Consider the following 15,140-nt stretch of genomic DNA (forward strand, 5'->3'; position numbering starts at 1 on the left):
GACCTCTGCACTGAAGGCAATTTCCTGCAGCAGCAGGGGGACAGGCTTTGGCAGAGCCACCTCACAGGGGCCTGAGGCGCAGGATTAGCTTAGCCTCGCTGCCACTCAGGGCGGAGGGGAACCTCAGCTGCCCAGCCCAGTCCGGCCCAGCCTGGCCTCTTCTTGTCTGGCACACATCCGCCTGCACAGATCTGCCTGCTGGAGCTCCACGGCTCCTTCACTGTTGGAAGATGCGTATAAGCCACTGCCTCAAGACTTTTGCACGCTGTGGAGATGCAGCCAGAATTTAGCTGTAGTGGAATTGCATCTTTGGGTTTTTTTTGGTCAGTGATCATCCTACTTGTTTGCCCCGGTGGATCAAGCTTTGAACCTCAGTGAAGGAAATTCTCATTCACTACTCCGGTCATGTTTTTGTAGTTTTTGCCATTGTTTCTATGAGTTATGATAACATTGGACTCAGTAAAGCAAGTAAAGAGATCTGGGAACCACATAGGGATTTTTTTGTTGGAAGTTGTGGTTGAGTCAAACCATGCCACGTTTTTTTTTGGTCTTTCATTACCAATTTAAACACGCCAAGCTGTGCCGAGTCACAGCAAGTCACAGCCCTAGATAGGCCATCTCCAAATGGGCTCAGTGACGTTGAATGGACTTTGTCATCATTATACAGCATCAACACTCAGTGACAACTCAGTAACATGTTCACATAGCCTCTGCTGCTATTGCCAGACATAATAGCTACTTTGTAAATTTCATCTGCATCTCCAAAAAAAGCACAGAGAGAAGAGAATAGCAAGCGCTTGATCTGCATATGAAACATAAGCCTTGCTTGTGTTTGAAGCAAGAAGGCCAGGAGACAGGCATACATTTGTGCAATGCCACGATAACATTAAAAAACTAAGACAGCAGAACAAGAACGTTTTGACTGCAATTTCACCAGCGGTGCAGAAAAACAATCAGTTAAATCATCAGCTAAAGACACACCTTCAAGCAGGGAGCCCTGTTGTCTAGGGATGCAAATCCCTGCCGCGCTGTGCTGATGCCCCGACTCAAACCGAGCTAAATCATCAAGTCCAGTCAAGTCAAGGTATTATTGTCATATGCATGATTAAACGTTTCCCTGTTCAATGAAATTCTTCCTCCGTGGTCCACTCTGAATGCTGATCAAAAATATACATATGGAAAAGGGATAACTGTTGGACACGGCAAGAAATACGAGCAGTCAGACAATCAGAAATGTGAATATACAAGATTATCTGAACCACTTTATTTGGATAAAACTTAAAATAAGAGAACCTGAGAACTTTTTTTCGCACAAGACAACTGGACAACTATGGCAAGAACAGCAGGTCAAAGTTCAACCAAAAATTCAGTTCCTAAACTGTGATGGATATTTACTGGCAGTTTGGGTGATGAGTATATTTCTCACTAAGTTTTTAAAATAAGTTTGGAAGCCCGGGATTTCATTTAAAAGCTGCTCTTTGCTCAAACGTCCACGTTGCCATATTCTCAGATTCTGGCTGTTAACGTGGAGTACAATGGTGTTAATGTTAGAGATGTTAGCCAAAACTACGAAAATAAGTTGTATTTTTGGATTTTCTTTTACTTTGACTCAGAATTCACTCCAGCAGCCTCAATTTTCATCTCAGTCATAGATTTTTAATTCTAATATGTTGTGATGGTTCACGCTGACCATCACAATGGCTCCTCAGGAGAACCTGAGATAATTTTCACTGACACGCTGAGAGCCAGAATGGCCCCGGAGTCAAAGGTCACCCGGGTCAGAGACAAGTCCCTGAACCAACGACCAGCGCCTCAAAGACAAATCAGCCTGCCCTTTGTGACAGGCTCGGGGGCTAACATCGGCCAAGCTCGGCCCTGCTGCATCACAGCAGCACTGCGGCCCCGCCGGATCTCACTCCTCTCCGAGTGGGAGGCGTAGGGGCCGCCAAGGGCCCCATAAACTCATAAACCCATAAAGTGGGGAAACAGTAGTTGATTATTCGACCACTCTGTCCATTTGTCGGTAGGCATCAGTGGCCTCCCTCCTGCCAGGAGGAACAAAGCGGGGGTGTCCTGACCCTGCCAGGAGGATTTATTGTGGTGTGTTCTTTTCCGCGTCCTCTCTGTTTTGTTCGCTCGCTCACGCCTCCTTACCACAGTTGGGTTCGTGTTGAATGGGATGGGGTAGCAACTAGTGGCCTTGCCACCAGGGTCGGAGTTTATGTGGAAGATAACAGGTCCTTCTCGTGAGCTGAACTTTTGCATTCTGCATGTGATTTTGTTTACTCATGATGGAGATCCTGAAAAAGTTTTTCATTTTATATTACATGGATGTCAAGTCAATTTTCCATTTGCAGTTTTTAGTTGCTTATTTGACATAAAGTGGTAAGGACAACATAAAAAGCTTGCGTAGCTTGTGAAAAAAAAACATCCTCTGTTCACTAAAAAATCTGCAGATACAAAAAATGTATCATAAGAATGCAAACACAGTCATTGTTTTGTCACTCAAGTCTCAAGTGCCAGTCTTTGAGTTTTGAGTCATAAACAAGTCATAATGTTATCTTCAACAAATGTGAAGCCATTTAAACAACAGTTATAATATATTAACTTTACAAAAATCATGAATGCTTTTTAAAAAATGTATTTCTTTATTTTTTTTTTTTTAAATAAGTTTGTTGGAAGTAGTTGCGTCTTTATCTGTGATGTTCGACTTGCACATTTTTCATACTGCAATTTGTTCTTTAGTTGACCACTGCACCGTTTTTTTACAAAATGATGTTTAGTATTATTTTTTTTAAATCAAGGTAAAATAATATTTTTTGCCAGGACTGAAACAACAGGGCCAGCGCTGTCAGCAAAAGTCCATGACTGAGTGTATACAGCCACCTCCTTTTTCACATTAAAAGCCTGAATTTCAAATTAAAAGCCGTTTAGCATTTTCTATATAATCTGCCCATATACAAGTATCAAGTTATTGGTGTTAGAGTTGAATTTCAAGTCTTTTTTTAAATTTGTCGAGTCTGGTCTAAAGTCATTGTATTTGTGACTTGATTCCACAAATGTGTTCGTACACATGCTTTATGTGTACAATACAAGAAAAGGTACCACAGGAGGATCAAGAAAAGTTTTCAGGTTAAATGCAGAAGAACTTATTATGCACAATAATTTTTTATTGCGAATGATACAACAGTTTGCAAACTGGGTATTTAAAATCATGAACCAGTGTGTCATTTTTGAAGAAGTCATTTAGGAAAATTAGAACAGGCTGTTTCTTCTTTTTGGCATTGTAGTTTAAAAGAGACAGCATGTTAACTTAGTTTGCTGTAATAAGATCACATAAAACTCTTTGGTTGGTGTCCAGTTAAGCAAAACATCCACAAATGTCTGAATCTAGCAATCTAGCTAAATCCTGTGTTTTTTTGTTGCCTGTTTCCAGCCGCTCACTGCTCTCTGCTCAAAACTCACTGGATTATACCAAGACATGCTTTCAGGTTTTGAGGGAGCAAAAAGGCCCTATACCCCCTAATCTCTCTCCCCTGACCTCCACACCCTCTGGGCCTTGACTCTCACCCTTCTCCCTGCTCCCCCTCCCCTTTCCCCGCCCCGGCTCTCTCCCTCGCAGTGCGAAAGAGGAGCTAGGATCAAAGGCCGTAAACCATGGCAGTGATTTCTGGTGATTGATTAGAAGCAGAGGTTGAGAAGCAGCAGCTCTCTCCCCGCCGTTCTTCCCACCCTCCGGTGCTGCGTACGCATTCTCCCAGGGCTCTCGTAAATAGCTCAGGCTTTAAGTGTGAAAAGAGTTGCCGCGATTGGCAGACAGAGCCCAGAAACACATCCGTGCCGGGGCGGCCGGGCCAGTTTTTCCTGCCTCTTCCTCCTGGATGGCAGGGGGGTGTCAGCTGATAAGAACCATTTGTTGTCTTGCTCGGATCTGGGGAGGGACAGCGTAATCCCCTCGCCCTGGTCTGTTCACAGAGCTGGAGGAAAAGAGCAGAGGAGAGGAGGAGGAATTGATTTTCAGAGCGAGGGCATGCGGAGAATTGAACTCAGATGTGTAGCAGAGACGCGGTTTGAAAGAAACATTCTACTTGCGGGGAAACAAATGTCTGTAGCTTACAGCAGAGGGGCCGTGCAATTTGAACTTGAGCAAGTCCTTCTAATGTTAATCAATTGCATAGCTGTCTTTCACCATCCTCACCCCGCCTCCTCCTCCTCCTCCCCTCTGTCCCGAGCACAACTCAGCCTGGAGGCCTCATGACAAGCAAGTGGTCCTGTAGAGGCATTTTAATAGTCCGTGTCCATTCAGAGGACCTGAGATTGAAGCTAATCTCCCACATGCATGCTTGTGCGCAGAGACACAAATACACATGCACCTCTCTCCGAGTCTCCTGATCTCACCTGGAGCGGCGAGTCTAATGATGTTCGGAGTGTGGGCCTCGCAGCGACAGCTCCAGTCCCGCGGAGATGTGTCTCATGTCAGACTTTGCGCCAGACAGACTCCAATAAGGAGAGTCGGGTTGGGGTGGGTGTTCTTCGACGCAGCTGGAGCGAAGCCAGAACTAAAAGTGCAATTCTCTGAAGGTTTTGTTTTTCCGCTGCGGTATTTACAAAGTGATTGAGCGCATTTTTGAGTGTCGTGGAGTATCTCATTACGCTCTTAAAAGCTTTTTATCTGTCGACATGCTTTGAGATACATGCGTACATGCATACTGTGGATACTCGGTCATGCGTGCATGCAGACACATAATCTCTCATTTTCTCTCACTTTCCTCGACGGCACACACACACGGTGCAGCTGGAGGATGGGCCGTCATTATTAACTGTTTGGCGACCTCATGACTTCATCTTCGGCGCTGTCAGAGGCGGCCCACATTATGTCTCCGCTCGGCTCAATGGGCTCTTTGTTCTGGCTTGGCTCTGGAGCAGCTCAGCATGGGGCTGCGTGAGTCCAACAGTCCCACTGCGGCTCTGGAGACAGGGGGGAGGATGGATGGGAGGGAGGGAGGTAGTGGATGGATGGAGGGAGGGAGTGTGCGGGAAAGGGATGAGGGGAGATTGAGGAGATTTGGGAAAGACATGGGGACTGGGAGAGTGAGGGATGATATCAGGAAACAAGGAGTGTGTAACAAGTGCGAATTAGATGCAGGAGGTGGGACGTGGGGAGGTAAAAGAGGACGGAGAGGGAATACTACATGCTACAGGTGATCTCCGTTTCCATCCGACTCATTCGCTCCAACATGAGCACCACATTACGAAGGCAGCGTGTCATCTGAGCTGCACCGGCCATCCCTGTGTGGAATGTGGGATTAATGGCAAAGTAATGCAGAGATTAGAGAAGGAGGCGAGAGTGGAGCAGCAGAGGAGGATTGGACTGGCGGGAGTGACAGGAGAGGTCATACATGAGGAGAGCTCATTACAGAGAGGAGAGACGAGGAGAGGGAGGGAGTGTTGAAGCAGGTATGATGAGAAAAACTAAGGTTAAAAGGTGATTTTGGAGGCGACATAATGTATGGGTAGACAGGGGGACGTGTCCCATCATGTACAGGCTGTTAAAGGGGAAACTTTCACTTTTGTTGACTAAATAAAGTTCTGTCCATTTACATTTTCACTGATGAAGACAAATTTTCATCATGCATAAAAAGCTTGGGGGCCGCCATAGTTGAGTGGTATTTAAATACACACACCGTTGGGTTATTTATAGCGCAGTAGAGGCAGAGACAAGCAACATCAGGCGCATTAAAAGTGAAAGTAAAACGTTCATTCTGCTGGGCCTAAAGCTGTCTTTCACTCACAAAAATCAGCAGATATCTCCCATCGTATCAACAGATCATTTATCCACCCCACGAGTGACAATCAGCTGAGGAGACAAAAAGAACTGAATCTGCTGTGCTGCATTCACGGACCCGAAAAAAAGGTCGGATATTAGAGTGAAGCGACAGATTAGCGGTGCCACCCCACCCCCCCAGCCATACATGAATTGTCAATCTGTGGGAAACACTGTGTTGCAGTTTGGCCTTTTGCAATCTTTTGCAAACGCCGCCTCTTCTGTTGCCATGCAAACTGACAATGAAAGTAAAAAGTATAATATTTGGCTCTGAGGTTTGGTGAAGTAGAAGGAAGCAGCAGAAAATAGTAATACTCGAGTGAAGTACCTCAAATTTGTACTGAAGTTTCGTAGATGCACATAGTTACTTTCCACAACTGCTCTCTGTTACCTACTACAATGTCCACTTTGTGTCCATACTGACTGATCAGACCTGGGACATACAACACAAGTACTCCACTAGTCCATCAAATCCAAACCTGCAACTTTCACCCCGTATTGTGTTCTTTACTGCACTACAGAGCCACTTATCTAATCATATATAGAGAGAGTCTGGTGTCTTTTCCTCTCCCCTGCTCTCCTACAGCCCCCTTCCAGCAGACAGCGGTTAAGTCTGTTTGGCCAACAGAGCAGATCCTCTAATCTGCAGAGCTTTCCCTGCCTGCAGCAGACGCTGTAATGAACGGGTCCAGGTCTCACCTGTATTTTCAGGGGGAGTGGGGTGAATTACACCCTGTTTATTAAGCGGGCACTCCCATTCATATCACACGCTGGGGGCGGGGTGAGGGTCAGGTCTGGGATTTTGCAGCCAAACGTCAGCCGTAATGGTGATGGCATGTTGGAAGGCTGATTTAAAGTTTCATAAAGAGTTCTTTGTGAGGTGATCTGGCACCTTTAGATGAAAAAAAATGTGGAAAATGAACTAATGTTATTTTAGATAATTAATGTGTCAAGCTGTAAAGGCAAGAAGTTGATTCAATTTGCATTTTTTTTTGTTTAACAGCAGGTGACTTAATGTGTGTGCAGAACAGCCTGTCATTGTGGGAGCAGAGTAAAGGAGTCAGTTGAGTTGTGTTATTTTTATGGCATTTGGCTTGTAGTTTGGAATTCTGATTGTCATGCTCTCCGGTAAAAAGGCCTTATGTCCAAATGTGACGGGTTAGAAACTGTAAGCATTACCAGCTGCAGCATCAAAGGCCCCGGCATGCTGTTCATTTAACCCAAATCCGTCACACTCATGTGTAGCCCCTGATTCAACCTGTAATGTAGACATTCAGCAGAAGGCATTAGACTGAGACTAATGTGGAGTTATGGATGCGAATTAACTCCTAGCACCTCTCTACCTGTGATACGTCAAAGGTTACTTGCTATATTTGAATATATTTGGCTGGGATTGCTGTAAATTGATGCAGGTTTACGATGAATAACATCATTACCAGCAAATGTAAGCTATTATTTTCTGCCAACATTTAGAGTGTACATCCACATCACAGTTTCCCCAGCTTTTGGATTCTCGGGTCACTGTGAAGGCATGTGAAAAAAGCAAAGTTTTCTTCATGACTACAACTCAACACATGGCGATTAACTGATAAACAAGTGGTTGTTTAGGTGGTGAAGTATTCTTTTAAGAATTCAATCCATCAAACTGAGGTTAATCTTTGCAGATTTAAATAGTATGATGAAGAGTTTTAGCCATTTTCCCACTGTTAAGGCCTTTTAGTGTGGACTGAGACCTTTATATGAAAATGAAACAGCATTTCCAAAGTTATCCTGCTTCGTGTGGTCGCAGTATAAGTCAAACACGGTTCTTGAACTGAGCTTCATAGCAGGTGCGAGAATAGATCAGCAGCAACAGAGCAGACGGTGAATTAGACGGACAGATCTGAACATCCACAGGCCTAATCACCACAGAGGAGAGAGAGAGAGAGTCCACTCTGGACTTAGACGTTCACCAGTCATTGATAAAGTGCTTAGCAGCAGGAAAATTAATGAATCCGGCCCGACTGGGAGAGGGGGTTTTAGGGTTGAAGGGGAGGGAGAGGAAGAGGAGGAGGAGGGCGGTTGGGGGGGTAATCCTGTTCCAGCTAAATGGCTGATCCCTCTCATTCCTTAGATATCAAATGTCAAGAGTTAAATTAGCCTGCTAGCCTCAGATAGGAGTTAACATGCTTTTAAACGGGGCGGGGCGCTGCAATTCCTGCCCCCTCTGGGATGGCGGGCAGGTGCCTTTGAAGTGTCTAATTATCCAGCTCCTAGTAAGTGCTGGCTAACTATCTTAATGGGGGCCTTCATGCCTCGGTGCAGTGCACAGTGATGCACTTAAACACATGGACCAGAATGTGTGAATGTGCATTTTAACAAGGGCTGTCGAACTATTAATTTTTAAAAACGTGATTAATTGCAGAATTTTTTAATCACATTTTCAATTCCAATTATTTTTGTTTTGAAGTCCACGTGGACAAGGTAAAGCAGTTCTTACCAAAGTGTCTTGATTAGGATTCAAATGAGAGCAAAAAACTGTTTTATTTTAATTATCACGGATAAAATGAATTAATTAAGAAGTGCAAAGAAAGTGTCAGTATTAGAGGAACTTTTACTTTGTGAAACCTCTGGGAGCTATTTTTATTTATTCATTTTTTATTTACATTTTCATTGAACTTTATAAAAAAAAGTTGCGGGAAACTTGCTGTATATGATGTTGAAAGTTTCAGTTTTAATTAAATATTTTCTAAAGGCATTTAAACAAAGTTTTGTGTTGGAGTTTCTTATATTCCAAATTCTAGATATTGACAGAAAGATTTTAATTTTTATTGTAAATGCATTCAGTTTCACATATCAGTTGTCGGTCTCATTAACTACTAATAATAAGTTTTGGCCTTGAAAAACAAATATTGGTTGACCCCTACGTCAGAGGTCAAGGGACCCCTGTGAAATGGCCATGCTGTTTTTCCATTGCCAAAATTAGCCCAGATTTGCAGCATTATTTAGCCCCCTTCCCGAAAATCTAGTGTGGATTCCTCAGGTCTTCTAGTTTCAGATGATACCAGTATCATCACTCTAGCTTTAAAGCTTAGCTCAAATAACGCGTTATGTATGGACCTTAATTGCATCACAATTAACGCATTAACACTGACAGCCCTAATTTTAACACATTCACAAGTCAGAGCATTTAGGGAGCGAGCAACATAAAGACTTGAGCCATAAAAAGTTAACTTTATGACTCTATACGGTAAGGTAGGAAACATCCACAGTGGCAGTTTGGATCGTATTTGATGTGCTTGAAATTACTGTATTATTTTTTCTATTTTATCCAAAGTTTTGGCTCTGTGTTTCTTTGCTTTGGCTGCATATCCATTTCTCTTGGCGAGCCGTTCCTAATCTGAGTGCCACAGACTTGGTCCGGATCACTCTGGTGTCAGAAGTGGGATTCCAATGCTGAGGCCCAGTGGAAAGCTGGCCTGCTCTGGTCTGGTGGGCATTGTGCCCAGATTCACCCTAAAAGACCCACTATCCCAAACGGACATAGTTCTGCCCCTGTCTGCCCCGAGCACACAATCATTTTATATTGTTACAGAGGGACAGTATAAATAACTAACAGGTTACGGAGCTGATCATAGCTGGCTTGTGACCATCTGAACCAATGCTAATACAGTCTATAAGCCAATCAGAGCACTAAATGGCATTTTTTGCTTTGAAGCCTTGATCAAATGCATCTCTTGGTGTTTGATTCCTCAAAGAATGCAGGCCAAGGTGCCCTTTGAGTGAAAAACCTTAAAAGCCATAACTATCCGTGGTCAAAAAAGCCGCATCAGTGTGCATTTTAGAGTCTGGGCTTTCAGCTCGCTCGCTGCAATGCTCATTGCTCCCTCACAATGTGGCCCTGATGAAACGGTAGTGGGGTTTCGGGCTGCTCTATGGTGGGCCGGTGCCCCTAATGGGTGAATGAGGGGTAGCTAGGGGCAGGCGGAGGCTTGGCACGACACAACCCTGCTGTGAGGCTGATTTGAGGTGAGCGCGGGGAAGGAGGAAGGCGCCAAGCAGGCTTTGATTTGCCCCTCCCCAGCCCCGGGGCCTGGAGGCTGGGGCTGCGAGATGCCGAGCTCTGGGTGCGTCCCGGCAGACCCCTGGCGGCTGAGAGAACAGGCTGGGACTGCGGGGCTACGGAGCAAGAGGGGGTTGGGATGTGGGCTGCTGAGAGCCAAATTGAGATGTGGGAGTCGTCGAATTTGCCTAGATGAATATTGAAGAGGGCATTTGCGGGCGCTGTGTGGGAAATCAGTGGCTGACAATAGACTGCTAACCAGGAGGGGGAACATCCTGACCTGCCCGTGCCTCTCTCTGCAATTCGTCCGAACATCAGTCACATGGTTAAATAATGTACCACAACGGATTCACTCTGCAGAGACAGAATCAAACATGAGCGCAAAGTTAAAGCAAAGTTCTCCAGAGCTCTGTCAAACAGTTTGACTGCTAACTACCCTGCACGGAGGGTAATGACCTGATTCTGCCTTCTGACATTTCGACTTGTTTGTCAGTCTCTCGAATGTCACCTTTTTTTTAGGCAGGAAGCTCCGTTAGGACTTGGTAACCTTCTCATGATGTAGAGCTGAACTCTGTTGTGTTGAAGGCACCCGGAGTATCGTCGGCCAAGAAGTTGATCAGAAAAATACCTCACACAATTGCGGTAATCCCCCGTGCTCTTGTTGTGTTGGGTTCGGCGGAGTTTGAGCGTCTCTCCCTCGTCTTTCAGCCTAATCGTGAATGATTCCCTCTGTCTATAGCGCCAATGCCAGGGCCGGTGAATCAGGTACATAAGCCTAAGCCGCTTGGAGAGGTGCTCTTATTAAACTCTAGCCAGCTGCTGGAATTTTTCTTCCCCCTCTCATTGTTAATTGGGGAGTCTTGAGTCTTTCCCGGGAGTCGATTTGCAAGAGAAAGAAAAAAAGGAGCAAGAGATTATTGCACAGGAGGAGAGGAGCTTTGAAGAAGTGTTTTGTGATTTCACTGTATATCCTCCACTCCTCTCCTCTCCTTGTTCGCGCTCCATGCTGCTCCCCAGCCAAAACCTGTTTGTGCCACTGACAGCGGCGCTTTGAGAAGTTCGAAGGTGGAACACAGCCTATGTCTGGCTTTGGCTCAGAGGTACAACAACACCTCCTCTGATGTTTAGGCTTTTAGGAAAGGCGGCGACGAGGGGGGAAAGAGTTGCAATGTGCAATGGCGCTTTGTGCACAACATACATACATGTCCCTGCTTTAGAGGCCGGAGGGCAAATCAGATGCTTGAGACAGGACAGATCCTTGTTTTTTAACCCCTGCTTCTTGAGAATACCTTCAAAAACAACAAGCTGAGGGTTTTGTTTCACTTTTCATTTCTTTGAATTGCTTGGGCACCCTTAACTTTAGCCCCCGCCTCTTGTCCCAGAGCCCAACTCTTAGAGAAACTGGCCCCACTCCATATCTCATTATCTCTTTTAAAATTTCATTTTGTCATTGCATCCAAGCTCTCTTTTATGCCGCCATATTAAAGGCCATGCATAGGGTTTTTCTCTGAAGGTATTCGCACCAGAGTTTTACAATAGAGAGCCCAGACAAGGGGAAAAAAGGGAGAAACCTGGGCTTTAGGATTTAATGAGTGGCTTGCTGGGGGTGAAAGAAGGATAGAAAGCAAGCGAGGGTGAGGGAGAGAGAGTGTAGAGGGTTAGCGAGAGAGAGGAGTAAGGGAGGAAGAATGCAGGAATGGAGCACCAGGTACCATAATAGTGGCAGAGAAAGCTCCTGAAATACTAGAGCTGGGGCGTGTGCTCTGATCAGGACGGCAGTGAGCACAATTACCTTCTTTTCAAATCCTTCAGTGACACTGCGGGAGGAAGGAGGACTTTGAAACTTGAAAGGCAGGAGCCTGCTTTCAACCTCAAACGCGAGCAGGAAAGGGCTCTGAAATTTGTTCAGTGCTCCCCATCCACCATTAGCTTGTTTCTTCCTCTCGCCTCCAGGCATTTAAGCGCTTTTTGAAAAGATGTTAAGAAATTCAATCACCATAGAGAGAGAGCGGGATAGTTCTTTTTTCTGTTTTTTTTTTTGAGAGGCATGCTTTCCTCTGGTCCACAGAGGACCAGCCCTGCTGCTTTTGTATTGGGCTGAATAGACCTGCAAACTGGTGGAGGACTGGATGCGGCAACCATGGGAAAAGAGGGGGGAAATAAAAGAGGAATGAAAAATGAGGGAGGGAAAAAGGGAGAGGGTCTGTTGGGCTGATGGTTGGAGTTAGAGAAGTGTTGCGTAGGTTGAACTTTTCAAAGTTGCATGTGTTTACCTGCTCTGTTCTGTCTTCATTAGCCCTTTTCTGACATGTCTGACGTGCTGTAAGGATACAAAAAGTTTCCACCAGCAGCAGCAGACAGAGACGAGACATGAGATTTCTGCTTCTCTTCTACCAGTCCGAGGAGTCAATTGACCCTTGTGTTGCTGAGTGTTTGTTTAACCATTTAGGGTGCTATAAACCCGAGTAATGAAGCCTCTTAAGGTGGTATATGGTAGAATGATGAACCCCCTCTGAGGGTGACTGGAGGGGGAGGGTGAGACTGTGACACCGCTGTGATTGAACTATTAGTCGCTTGACCTCCCTCAAAGGAGGGAGACATATCTAAATAGTGGGGGTCACTGGAGAAGGAGAAGAAAGAAAGAAATAAAGAGGGAGTGAATGAGACAAATAAAGTGTTGGGAGTAGGACTGGGTGATACAGCTTTAAAATAATATCACAAAATTTTAAGGTTATATTGCACACACAATGTATATCTTGATATTTTGAAATCTCCTTTAAACTACTGTCACCTACTAAAATACAAAATTATTAAAGGAACTACAGTTACAAATAAAGTAGCTACTGCCATAAAATAAAGTTACATAAACTACTGTTATGATAAAGTTGAGGAAAAACGCTGTTATATGATAAATAAAGTAAGGTATCAAGTTATATTCAGTAAAGTTATAGTAATGTTAAATAAAGTGTAATTAGATAAAACAAAGTGGAACTCATGGTGCTTTTATTTTGAAGGACCCGGCATATCTCGGGCTGGAAGTGTTGATGTTTTTGGTGTGGACTTCAAGCTTTTGGTCAACAGTTGGATGGTAGCTTCAGCAGAAAGTTATACTGTAATACAGCATGAGGATTCATTCAAGGGGAGCTGGAAACAAACTAACAGCTCTCCAGTTCATATATTGCAAAGTTGCACTGGTGCTCCGTGGTCACAAAATGTGACTAACTAGTCATGCTCTGGAGCTCTGCAAAAGCCCTGCTTTTTGTGTGTGTCCGTTTGAGGCAGAGAGCCCTAGGAGAGAGGGAAAAACCAAAACATAATTTAAATGATATTCCACTACAGATTACTGAATACATGCCCTAAAATGTAATTTGTAGCATTTTCCGTGAAATTACTCAAACTAAGTAAAGCTTTCTGAATACTTTGGATTACTTTGGAAATATCTGAAAATCCTCTTGGTGTGCTTATTTGTCTGGGTCTTATATTTTCATGTCAGAAACAGAGTCCTGGTGATGCATCCTCTCTTTATTCTTTCTTTGTTTTCGTATCAGCAACGACTAAAGCCTCTTTTCCGAAGCACAAAAAAACCACCAGCACTCGCTACCATCTGGATTTATATATAAGGGGAAAGGATCCAGTTGATGTTCACTCTCGAGTCAATGACTCTGCAGTAGTTACGAGTATTTATCAGCTATAGCGGCGATCAGCAGTGGTGGGAACACAACACCTGGGTGAACGTGCTAATTTTAGCCCTTTTACCAGAGCAATGCTATGACACCCAGGTGTAACAATCCACTGATCTAAAATTGATATTATATATTGATATTTTAAAACAGTGATCAAGGGTCCAGTGTTATCGATGCAAAGTGGAAAACATTGATGCTTATTGTCATCTCTAAATTGTGCTTTTATTTTGAAATTGAGCAGATAATAGTCAGCAGCCATATTGATTGCATGTCTCTGAGTTGAATTGAAATCGAAAAACTTTGTGATATCGCCAAAAATTGAAATTGTATTCAAACACAGAACTGATATAATATTGTGTCTTGATGAACTTGTGATTTACAGCCCTAGTTGTTGTTAGTGATGGTCATTTACCAGAAACTTTCAGCTCCTTGAGGTTCTCTGTTCAGCCAGCTGCCACCTGATTTAAATTTTAGTTAAATGAAGAGGTATGAGTAAAACTTCCATTAAAACTTCCCAAATCAGCCCGTTCTCTTTCATTGCAAAGTTTTCAAAGTGAGAGACAGACAAAAGTTCATCTTTAAATGCTGGTGCTGCAGCGCTCACAGCCAGTTAGAACAATCCAATTAAGAACAATGCAATTAAACCGACACTCACTGGTGTTGTACTTAGTTAGTACACGTTGTTAGAGCAAATAAAACAAAACCAACTACAGAAATCCTGTTAAGTAATCTAGTTTTAAATACAGTAACTGTATTCACAATAGCACCCGTTTAAACTGTAACTGAAACAGAATACTGTTATTCACATAATGGCAGCTTTCTAGTGTTGATGGAGATATTTTGTAAAAAGAAACACCTTACTTTTTTCCCTGAGTCACATTTATCTAATTTAGCTCGCTCAGTCCGACCCACACAGTCTGGTCTACACTTAACTCAGCACCCTGACTGCGAGAACAGCCTCCACGTTCAGTCCCAGTTATACAGATTTATGATTTCACCATCCAGCGTTTTGGTCATCAGTTTGGTAAAATGCTCTTTCCTGCATTGATGTCGCTCACTAAGATCCTGGCAAAATGCCGCTGTGCTGGCGCCAGAGGTTCAGTATTAGCAGCAGAGCGGTGCGAGGCTCCCCCACTACGCACCGCGACCCAACAGCATCCAACTGCCAATTAAGAACAAGAGGAGCGGGGCCAGATTAAAGAGCACCACCTTGAGCACTGAAGAGGGCCGCCATAATGCTGCGCCACTTCACAGGAGAAGAGGAGCGATCAGAAAGGGGGAGGTTAAGAGAGGGAAGAGAGAATGAGATTGAGAGAGGCGAAGAAGAGAGGAGCAGGAGGAGCAACCCACGGGTCCCGCTTTTATTCCCCTCACTCTCCCACATCCATTACCAGCGCTCGGGCCTCAGCGCAGCACTGGCAGCAGATTCAAGGATTTTTAACGCGGAACTGACAGCCAGAGAGGCAAGCCACTCTCATCCGCAGGAAATGACAGTGTCAGTTATGATATAAGTATTTAATCCTATACTGCGCAGCCAGTGATCTTATTAAGGGAATAATGGCACTTATACGGTTAAAGCTGGATTAATAGG

The 15,140-nt window shown here is 44.3% G+C and overlaps 1 protein-coding gene and 1 long non-coding RNA gene across 2 annotated transcripts in view; one reads left to right on the forward strand and one right to left on the reverse strand.

The window, feature by feature from the left end:
* The window catches only part of gli3 (GLI family zinc finger 3), a 130,887-nt gene that overhangs the window by 29,041 nt on the left and 86,706 nt on the right, over window positions 1-15,140 (forward strand). The window lies entirely within an intron of this gene.
* LOC121960494 (uncharacterized) overlaps window positions 3,196-15,140 on the reverse strand; it is a 93,620-nt gene continuing 81,675 nt past the window's right edge. The window contains exon 5 of the long non-coding RNA XR_015775277.1: window positions 3,196-3,977. This is a non-coding gene — a long non-coding RNA (uncharacterized LOC121960494). The remainder of the gene's footprint in view (window positions 3,978-15,140) is intronic.

The sequence above is a fragment of the Plectropomus leopardus genome, chromosome 21 (assembly GCF_026936395.1).
Source record: "Plectropomus leopardus strain MGB_pleo_1.0 chromosome 21, ASM2693639v1, whole genome shotgun sequence".
Classification (NCBI taxonomy): Eukaryota; Metazoa; Chordata; class Actinopteri; order Perciformes; family Serranidae; genus Plectropomus; species Plectropomus leopardus.